This window comes from Beta vulgaris, chromosome 8, assembly GCF_026745355.1.
Source record: "Beta vulgaris subsp. vulgaris cultivar EL10 chromosome 8, EL10.2, whole genome shotgun sequence".
Classification (NCBI taxonomy): domain Eukaryota; kingdom Viridiplantae; phylum Streptophyta; class Magnoliopsida; order Caryophyllales; family Amaranthaceae; genus Beta; species Beta vulgaris.
Genome location: NC_079209.1, coordinates 52,234,451 through 52,246,468, shown reverse-complemented (window position 1 = coordinate 52,246,468; position 12,018 = coordinate 52,234,451).

Here is a 12,018-nt window from a genome sequence, read left to right as displayed (position 1 = left end):
GTGTAGTTAGGACATAGGAACAAAAAAAATAGATATATTTGTTGCAACCCAGATATATTTTGTTAGGTATGTGATCAATGAGAGAACCGGATATCCACTCCAAGGCACGGAAACTACGCTTTCCTATTAGTTTAATTTCGCCCCTCTAGGATCACCGGGTTAACACGAAATAACTAATGAGATACAATGGAGAGAAACAATCCACTTAGATGATCTTCTAAGTGAATCAACAAAGAACTTGTGTTTTGTGTTTGTGAAGAACACTCAAGAGAAGATTGCAAGGTTTCTCTTAAGCAAAGCAAGAAGGTTTTGAGAGTATAGAAAATCTGATTTTTCTTCTAACCCTTCACTCATAGGAATCCCAAGGTTTATATAGGAAGAATAAACCTTTCATTGACTAGGGAGGTTAATCACATAACCCCCATCTTAATCACATTGACTCAAGAGGTTAATCACATAACCCCCATCTTAATCACTCATCAAAGGTCTTTAATCTACTGATTAAAGGACCTTAAAAGTCATTAAAATGATCAACAAAGCATCACAACGGATATAAAACCGTCGAGGCAATTTTTCGCATTCCAAGGCAGAAGACACGTCGCGACTCGCGAAGAAGCTCGCGAGTCGCGAGGCGCTGGTCGCGACCCGCGACGCCTGTCGCGACCCGCGACGGGCCACTGGTCGCGACTCGCGACTCGCGGCCAGTCTTCTGTCTCCCTTGGTTTATCAATGCGTTTTGCCACTTGATGCACACTAGTCTTTTGCATACTAGACCTCTCCTCTTCTAGTACATACCCTTATGAGTTTCAAACCCATTACCCTATAAATGTTCCAACAATCCTCCTCCCATTTATAGGGTAATGTTGAAAAGTTTTTAACTTGCTATAAATCGCAAACACACATGTTCATGCATCATGGAAATATCTAACGATTGAATTTCCATTTAGTAAAAGTAATCTTTACAATAATTTAGATCATAATGATAGACAAAGCTTTGAATCATATAACCATTACAAATTATTGAAGTTACTAATACACACAAACATAAACTAGGTTCTTAAAACCTCCGACACCTATGAAGCCTTGGTGTCCATATCCATTCATAAGCATTCCAAGTCAAGCCTAAGACTTGATGAAGCGGCCAAACTTCTAGCTTACATAGGTAAATCTTTCCGGACATGCTCCTACAATTGAGCACCTTATCAAAGATTTATTAAGAATAAAATTCAACCTCTTTATCATTGTAGCAACAAGCACTAACCTCGGGATGTATTAAACAAGTGCTCCCAACCTCTTAGAGAAGTACTATCCTCCTTGAATTTGAGATCTAACGTTGTATTAGACATCAAATAGAGTTTTCCTTCACCATAGGTTGATCAATAGGCTTAAGACCCATCCCTTTGTTCATTTTGTTCACTAGTTCCCTTGACAACGGTTTTGTAAACGTATCCGCCAAGTTCAAACTAGACCGAACAAAATTAATAGTTATACAACTATTCCTTATCATTTCCCGCACATAGCTATGTCTAACTCCAATGTGCCTTGACTTGCCATTGTAGACTTCACTATATGCTTTAGCTATGGTTGATGCACTATCACAATGGATAGCAAGAGGTGACATTGGTTTCACCCATAAGTCCACCTCACTCAACACATTCCTTAGCCATTCCGCTTCTTGGCAACAAGAAGCCAAAGCAATGAATTCCGATGCCATAGTGGAATCCGTTATACATGTTTGCTTCTTGGATGCCCATGAAATGGCACCTCCTCCAAGAAGAAACACCCAACCACTAGTGGATGAATAATCTTCCTTATTCGAAATCCAACTAGCATCCGAGTAACCTTCTAAGATAGAAGGTTCTCTTTGTATGTTATGACATAATCCAAGGTCTTATTCAAGTACCTTAACACTCTTCTCAATGCTTGCCAATGCAACATACTAGGATTACTAGTATACCTACTGAGCTTGCCAATAGCAAAGGCTATATCCGGCCGAGTGCTAGTCATAGCATACATCAAGCTTCCAATTAAGCTTGCATACTCCAATTGTGAAATTGGAGTACCACTACTCGGAACCAAGTGAATACTAGGATCCATAGGAGTAGCAAAATGAGTCGAATTTGACTCATTATACCTCTTGACCACTTTCTCAATATAATGAGATTGTGATAAAGAAAACGACCCTTTCCCTCTTATTATTCTAATACCTAGAATAACATCCGCTTCACCCAAATCTTTCATGGAGAAGCTAGAGGAAAGGAAGACTTTGGTCTTTTCCACTTGTTCCAAATCAGTCCCAAAAATAAGCATATCATCAACATATAAGCAAATTATAACTCCTTTACCGTTATTATCAAATTTGCTATATACACACTTATCGGACTGATTTATTTTGAACCCACTAGACAACACAACTTCATCAAATTTTTGATGCCATTGCTTAGGTGCTTGTTTAAGACCATACAAAGATCTAACTAATTTGCAAACTTTAGTTTCTTGACCTTTAACCACAAACCCTTCAGGTTGATTCATGTACACTTCCTCCTCCAATTCACCATTAAGAAAAGCAGTTTTTACATCCATTTGGTGAATTACTAGACCATGAATCGCAGCTAATGCTATCAATAGTCTAATAGTAGCTATTCTAGCTACTGGAGCATAAGTATCAAAGTAATCGATACCATATCTTTGCCTAAAACCTTGGACCACTAACCGGGCCTTATGTTTTAGTATGGTTCCATCGATTTTCTTTTTCCTTACAAAAATCCATTTACAACCTAGGGGTTTGCAACCGGGAGGTAAATTAGCTAAAATCCAAGTGTGATTACCCATTATAGAATCCATTTCATCATTCACTGCCTCTTTCCAGAAAGCAGAATCATGAGACTTCATAGCCTCATCAAAGGACCTAGGATCCTCCTCCATATTGTAACAATATGAAATTTGAGTCGAAATTGACTCCCTTGACCCTTCAACTAAATATAGTTGAAAATCCGGTCCAAAAGATTTCTCTTTTCTAATTCGTTTACTTTTCCTAATTTCCGGTGTTGTAGTATCATGATCATTTGAAATGTCATCTACAACATTGGAACTAGTACTAGGTATCATGTCCTTTGGTCTTGGAATCGATGAGAATCTAGTCTCATCAAATATTGCATCCCTTGACTCTATTACGGAGTGAATAGAGACAAAGTCATTGGGCTCAATGACATAAAACCTATAGGCTTTGCTATGTACCGCATAGCCTATAAAAATGCAATCAATTCCTTTTTCACCTAAAGTTTTCCTTTTAGGTTCCGTCAATTTGACAATTGCCCTACAACCCCATACCTTAAGGTAATTGAGATTAGGCTTTTTATTACACCAAAGTTCATAAGGGGTAGTCTTATTCCTTTTATTAGGAACTCGATTTAAAATGTAACATGCAGTTAAAATTGCATCACCCCAAAAACCGTCATTAAGACCCGAATTAGAAAGCATGGTATTAACCATTTCTTTTAGGACCCTATTTTTCCTTTCCGCTATACCATTACTTTGAGGTTAGTATGGGGAGGGTTGTTTCACGAATTACACCAATGGAACTAAAATAACTTGGATTATAATATTCACCACCCCTATCCGTTCGAAGTCTTTTAATCTTTTGATTAAGTTGGAGTTCCACTTCGATTTTAAAGGTCTTAAACTTTTCTAGTGCTTCATCTTTAGTAAATAATAAATATATGTAACAAAACCTTGAAAAATCATCAATAAAAGTTACAAATATTTTTTATTTCCTAAAGAAGGTGAACTATGAAAGTCACACAAGTCACTATGCACCAATTCAAGCAATACCGTTTGTCTAGTCACACTAGGATAAGGATTTTTTGTAATTTTATTTAGCACGCAAGTGTGACACTTCTCTAACTTTAAATCGAAAGGAGGTATAACCCCATTTTAGACATGTCATATAATCTACGATAATTCACATGACATAAACGATTGTGCCATAGAGAAGAAACATCAAGCATGTAAATAGAACTAGTACCAATTTTATTATCAATACTAAATTTAAACATTCCATTACAAAAGAAACCTTGTCCAACAAAAATACCACCCTTGGAAAGTACAAATTTATCCGACTCAAAAACAACTTTAAAACCATACTTATTCAAGAGACCTCCTGACACAAGATTCTTCCTAACTTCCGGTACATACACAACATCCCGGAGAGTTAAAGTCTTTCCCGAGGTTAACAACAATTCTACTTGGCCTATGCCTCTAGCCTTTACCGTAGAATCATTCCCCATATACAAGATTGGACCATCATCCAAATCTTTCAAAGACTTGAAGAAATCCTTGTTATTGCACACATGTCTAGAGGCTCCCGAATCTATCCACCAAGAATCATCAACCTGCACACACATAATTTCAGAAATCATAGCAACAAAATGCATTTCTTCAATTACATTAACATGTGCATTGTTACCTTGGTTTTGAACAACACTAGGTTGTGTGTTCTTTGTCTTCTTCTTGTTGTTAGAAGGACAATCCCTCTTAAGATGAGGACCATTGCATATCCAACAAGAGAGGGTCTTCCTCTTCTTGTTTGCAACATTGGTTTTGTTTATTGTTTGTTGTTGTTGTTGGATTTCTTGGTCTTACTAGACCCACCAACCTCTACCAAATTAACGGTAGATTTAGGAATACTAGGAGTAGTATCCTTAACCCCATCTTGAGCCCGGATCCCCTCTTCAATACGAAGATGAGTTCCTAATTGCTCCATGGACATGTCTTCCTTTTTATGTTTTAAAAGATGTTTTGTATCTTTCCAAGAATTTGGTAATTTGTCAATGATTGAGGCAACCGCAATTGCCTCATCCATCACCATACCATGTGATCTTATTTGGTTCAAAATATGATGAACCTCATGGAATTGCTCCATAATAGGCCGATCATTAGTCATTTTAAAAGAATTAAAATTACTAACAAGGAATTTCTTACTTGAAGCATCTTCCGAAATGTACTTGGCCTCAAGAGCATCCCAAAGTTCCTTTGCACTCTCCACATTTTGGTAGAGATCAAACAACGGGTCGGTGAGAGAGTTGAGAATATGACCACGACAAATGTAGTCATCATTCTCCCACTTTATCCTCTTCCTAGTAGTCTCAAGAGGCTCTTCCTCTCCATCTTCCGGGAGTGGTGGCATAGGAGTTGATAACACATACACCACATTCAAGGCGGTCAACAAGAAGTGCATCTTCTTTTGCCACCTCCGATAGCCCACCCCCTCAAACTTATCCAACTTTTGGAAGTTCATAGTCATGTCCTTGAGTGATTGAGCCATATCCGAAAGAAAGGAATATTAAACTAATAGATTGTTAGGTATGTGATCAATGAGAGAACCGGATATCCACTCCAAGGCACGGAAACTACGCTTTCCTATTAGTTTAATTTCGCCCCTCTAGGATCACCGGGTTAACACGAAATAACTAATGAGATACAATGGAGAGAAACAATCCACTTAGATGATCTTCTAAGTGAATCAACAAGAACTTGTGTTTTGTGTTTGTGAAGAACACTCAAGAGAAGATTGCAAGTTTCTCTTAAGCAAAGCAAGAAGGTTTTGAGAGTATAGAAAATCTGATTTTTTTTTCTAACCCTTCACTCATAGGAATCCCAAGGTTTATATAGGAAGAATAAACCTTTCATTGACTAGGGAGGTTAATCACATAACCCCCATCTTAATCACATTGACTCAAGAGGTTAATCACATAACCCCCATCTTAATCACTCATCAAAGGTCTTTAATCTACTGATTAAAGGACCTTAAAAGTCATTAAAATGATCAACAAAGCATCACAACGGATATAAAACCGTCGAGGCAATTTTCGCATTCCAAGGCAGAAGACACGTCGCGACTCGCGAAGAAGCTCGCGAGTCGCGAGGCGCTGGTCGCGACCCGCGACGCCTGTCGCGACCCGCGACGGGCCACTGGTCGCGACTCGCGACTCGCGGCCAGTCTTCTGTCTCCCTTGGTTTATCAATGCGTTTTGCCACTTGATGCACACTAGTCTTTTGCATACTAGACCTCCTCCTCTTCTAGTACATACCCTTATGAGTTTCAAACCCATTACCCTATAAATGTTCCAACATATTTGTTGCAACCCAGTTTAACCTTTTCTTTTCAAGTACTTTGTAGTATAGATCTCTTGACATTTTGAAAGCCATTAAGTGTCATATAAAGAGTTCCATATTGCTAATTTCTTATGGGAACTACCATTATGAAGTATATTTTAAATGTCCTTAATTCACTTTGTTTTTCTAATTTTCTGTTTTTTGGTGCACAGTACTAGAATGTGAAGATGGATACAATGCTATGAAGCAGAAGCACACAAGATAGTACTTATGGCTTCATGTAATACAATTATAATGTAATAGAAAGAGCGGAGGAGCTAAGAGCGGAAGAACAACACTCTCGACCACAACCATGGGTAGTTTATGAATCTTTCTTATCCTCAACCAAATTAAAGCTTCATGTATCACATTTCTTAATCCGGATCTCCGATAACTTAAAGTTTTGAACCAATGGATGAATTAGTAGAAAAATCTTGACTTCTTGGAAACTTGTGTGTGATTTCATCTCTGTGTGTTTATATCCTACTTGTATAGTTGAATAACTTGGTATAAATATTGCCAACTTATTATAAGATGTAGATTCTCACATTAATTGATGTGATTGTTTGCATCAGTATTGGTTTGGCTATTTTAGTAAATTTTATGAGTGTGACATATATTGTATGTCATCTTCTTTGTGTAATTGGATGCTTCGTGGGTTGCCCAACTGCTCATAGAAGTTTACTAGAAGCCTTAAAGGAAGGCATGGATAGCCTTAGAGGAAGGCATGGATAGTATCTCTTAAAGCAATAGAGAATGGCTGCAGGCTGGCAGTAGCTAGCTGATTTTTTTTTTATTATTCAAAAGTTACAAATGCTCCGGTTGTTTAGGAAAACCGTAGCATTTGTAGTATCAAATGCTCCGGTTTTGCTTAATAACCGGAGCATTTGTTGATTTATACCCATATAAAAAAGCTCAAATGCTCCGGTTTACAACCGGAGCATTTGTAAAATGCTCAAATGCTCGTATGACATCTGCTACGCGTCAAATACGGAGCATTTGTGGGCTTTTTAACCGGAGCATTTGATGATTTTTCCACTAGTGTAAGTTTTTCTTTTTATAAAAAAATTGAAAAATGAGAATCAATGAAACTTGGCATATGAGTAGGTCAAAAATGAAATATGCAATACCATTAATAACCTGACAAACTAGATTGACACAATCAATTCACGAAATCAATTAGAATCTTCAACCAAAAAAAGTTAGCAACATATCGTGATTACAAAGTTCAAACAATATGGTTTATTAACATCTATTGTTAAAGAACTATACTAAAGTCGTTGAAAAGAAAAATTATTAAATCATCAACCAAATTTTACAGTGATGGTATTGAACAGTTAAAAATCATTCATCTTTAATTTAAAAAGATAATAACATCACAAATTAAACTCAATAATTTACATAACTATCAAAATAATTTTAGATAAAAAAAACATGTCCATTTATATATAACTACATAATATAGTCGACGCACGCATCGCGTGCATATGCAACTAGTATATATAAACTTGAGGTCACGGGATCAAATCCTATACTATGCAATTTCTAATTTTTTTTATTCTACATGAATTACATAAAGTAAAACACCTCTAGGGAGAGGCCACGTGGTACCGTTTCTTGTTTAAGAACGACTTTTAATATATTTACTAGTATTTGGGCCCGGGCGTTGCCCCAGGTTAGTATTGTGTTTGTCGAATTTGATATGCATTTTTTCCCATTCCTACTAAAATATATTAAGGAAAATGCAACATTTAAAAGGTACAAATATAATAATGTGGATACTTAAAGCATGATTAAAAGTTGGTTGATGTGGTACTTATGTCATCTATAATATAAAGAGGTCACAGGTTCAAAGCTTGTTGTAAGCTAATTTTACTTTTGTTAATTGATATGACTTATATACACATTGGACAATTCTAGTGGAGTAACGAAGGTACCACGTGGCGTGTATAAATAATTGTCACGCAAACCTTTTAATATATTTGTATAGATGTTCTTATTTTTTTGTAGAGCATAAATGCATGATAGAGAATATAGCTACATACTAAGTTACGATTTCCACAATCTACAAATTAAATTATACGCTTAAAGTACTATTTTTTATCTAGAATTTTTTTAAATGGATTCTTCTAAGAGCTACTCCCTCCGTTTCTTTTTAATTTACTCATTCACTCTGGGGGAGAACCAAGGAGGAACTACAAGAGTATCAGAGAGAAACCGAAAAGGTGAAAAGAGAAACTGAAAAGTGGGTTAAAATATTAAAAAGTGGATGACATGGGTGAAAAACGAGGAGAAAGTAGATGAGACATATTACCTATAATAGAAAAAACAACAATGTGTAGTCATGTAGATAAAAAATAAACATACCAAAAATGAAAGTGTGTAGATTAAAAAGAAATGGAGGGAATAATACATACACGTGTATATGCGTGCGCACTTGATTCTGAAAACATGTATACTCATAACTAGAGCTGACAATTTCATTAAACCCAATTGATGACCATCCATGATCCACCCGATCCAGATATGTGGATGAAAAGTCAAATTTAATTGGATGATAAACGAATGTTGGATGGATCGGGTGACAAATCGGTTGGGATCCTGGTGGAGGACCATCCAACCCATCCCATACATCCACGCGTTAAATGTATATATAAAAAAAATAGAATTTCACACACACGCATGCGCACGCGCGTGCTCGAACACACACACATATATACACTTTGATGTCTATTTGAAACGTTTGGGTTGAATTGTGATTTTTTTGTCGGTAAAAAAGAACAAATATTAGAAAAATGTATCAAATTTTTCTTATATTAATCATTATGTTTCCAAATGTTAAGTGTCACAATACAATGTATACTTTTTATTTTTTTCGATTATTCATCCATTGATAATGGGTGGATCAAATGTGGATGAAGGGTAAATCGGGTGGTAGATGGTGCCCCATATGACCCACCTACGATCCATTGTCACCTCTACTTATAAGTTATAATCAGTATACTAGCTACATTATCTGTCTTACTTAATCTTGTAGAATAACTAGGTCAAGTAGAACTTAGTCACTTAACAAGATTCTTATCTTAGATTCTTGAGGATTTGAGTTCGGATCTTGCCAGCAAATGTAGTGTTTGCTTGTTTCTCCCTCTCTCTGTATCTTAAATCTGTTAATGTATGACTTGATCTCTTTAATTTCCTGAAATTGCATAATACATACATTCATTACACGTTTTATGCATGACATTTGTTGTATATATAGGCCATGGAATATCTCAGATGTCGGCAGAGAGTAACTGACATTTGTTTGTTTTTGTTAGTTTTGTTGTATAGTTTTCAATTCTCTATGTTGAATAATTTTTTCCATCTTTGAGAAGAATAGATGCTTTTAATTTTGAGAAGGGAGATTCTGTAGCATTATCCTCCTACTTGCTTCATCTGCCATGCTTTTCCATGGTATACGATTGTTTGGTTGCATGAATTCCTCCATGGTTTTGTATATACTGCAAGCTTGACCATAAGTAATAGAACAAATATTACATATTTTTCGAAGACATAGAGTTGCATCTGCTACTAGTTTTTTTTTTTTTTTTGCATAATTAATGACTTTAGGATGCATGAATTGTTGTGTTATTCTCTGAATTATGTAGTATATATTGGATGTTTAATTGTTGAGCAAAGAAGAAAATTTATCTGACTGGTTTGGATGTGCTTTTTTTTCTTTTTAATGATTTTAGGCGACGGCCAATATCTGTAATAAAGACAGTCAATGCAAGCATATCATCCTTTCTTTGATCAATTGGCATTGATAGACAGTTTCAATTTGCTATCTCAACCGCCATTCTTCTTCAACTGCAGTTTTATTGCCACTTGTTTCATTGTCCATGCCAACCAGTGCACTGCAGCCTTCATTGAATCCGCAACTCCCATATATTGCCTCATTCCTTCAACCTTACCTTCGTGCACCATCGTCATTTCTTACACCACATAGTGTTGCTACACCAGTTATTGATAGAGGCAAAGTCCGTGAAGCTCTTCTGACACTTGTCCAGGTTATTAAACTCCCCCGAAAGTTCTTTTTCATATGATGTACTACATTAAGGGTTCCCATCCTGCTTAGAATTTGGTGTGCTTCATCTCTGAATGAACACTTACTGCCTTAAGAAGTGTTTGTTTCATCTTAATGTTTTTGTTATACTGATCTTTTGGTGGTAAGACTAGTATACCACTCCTAAATTAGGTGTTTAAGATTGATAGTACATGTTATGTCATTTTAGAGTCAAATTAGGTGTTTTAGCTCGCCTAAGTTATTAGTATCACCCTTTTCTTGTCCTTGAAGAATTAAGATGATGCTCCCTAATTTTTTTTCCTGATGAGGTTAAGAGATTTTTGATATTTACGCTTCCATTGCAGCATTGACACAATCATTCTTTGGGAATAGATAGATTGAAATTTACATGGGTGTCGAAGATAAGTGGAGTGAGGAAGATCATGAGTCTAATGTTGAAGAGTTGTCTGATATGTGGAAGGAGAAGTATAGGATCATGATCCTTTTACCTTTCCTTTTCACTTATTTGATAATTTTTTTTTATGCTGGTTGAAACTTGGAATAGCTCATTCATTTATATGTTAGTTTTTTTTAAGTTACGCGCTCTAAGATGGATTCTCTTATGCGAATTCAGGATGGTAGTTGTTGCATAGTATGTGTCATTGTAATGTTTTGGTCTACTCATCTACTATTGTATGGTACAACAGTAGCAATTTTTTTTAATATAGCAAATGCTCTGATTTTCTCTTGACAAACGGAGCATTTGACTCGTTAATTATAAAATGCTTTGGTTTTTAAAGAAACGAAAGCATTTGTTAAATATGGTGTCTGCTACACTATTACGGAGCAAAGAGCATTTGTATGATTTTTAACAGTATTACTATATGTTTTTTCATAGTGATTTTCATGACATCTATTTTTACGCCTGATGAAGACTGAGTGCTCATCCAAAAGCATCTCTGTTGTCTTCCTTGATGTGATCATTACTCTTTTTTATGAGTATGATGTCAAGAATCCCTAGATAGAAACTTCTCTTTGTCCTTTTATCGCGAACTCGATTTTAATTAAACGATGTATAAAATTTCATTAATATTAATAATATATGAAAATTCATTTATATTCAATAATTCGTTAAGAAGAGAATGAATCTTTCTTATTTAAGGATTCGAAAAAAATGAGTTCGAATCTCCCTAAATGTACTGAATCGATTTTCTTAATTTTCTAAAATTATTTTTTTGTCAATTACACATGTTTCTAATTTAATACACCATACTAACTAAATTCTCTAATTATTCTTTTATAAATTAATCTATTTCAAATATAAAGTTACAAAAAACAATTGTTAGAAAAATCGGAGCATAAATTATAAGCTTATTTTTAAGCGCTTGATCTTAAATTTGCTATTTCAAAATTAATAAAATATGTAATCCTAAAGTACTAAACAACAAATTTGAAAGTTCAATAACGAAAATAAACGAAAATAGAAACCGGAGTATACACTCTTTCATTATTTGCTGCGGTTGTAAAGTTAAAACCGGAGCATAGTTTCATTATTTGCTGCGGTTGTAAAATTGAAACCGGAGTAAATACTCTTTTAGCATTTGCTGCGGTTGTTAGTGGAAACCGTAGCATATACTTTTTATTATTTGCTGCGGTTGTATATTTGAAACCGGAGTAAATACTCTTTCATCATTTGCTGCGGTTGTCGCCAAAACCGGGGCATATACTATTTCAGTATTTGCTGCGGTTGTATTTTGAAACCGGAGTAAATACTTTTTAGCATTTGCTGCGGTTAAAACTGAACCCGGAGCAATTACTCT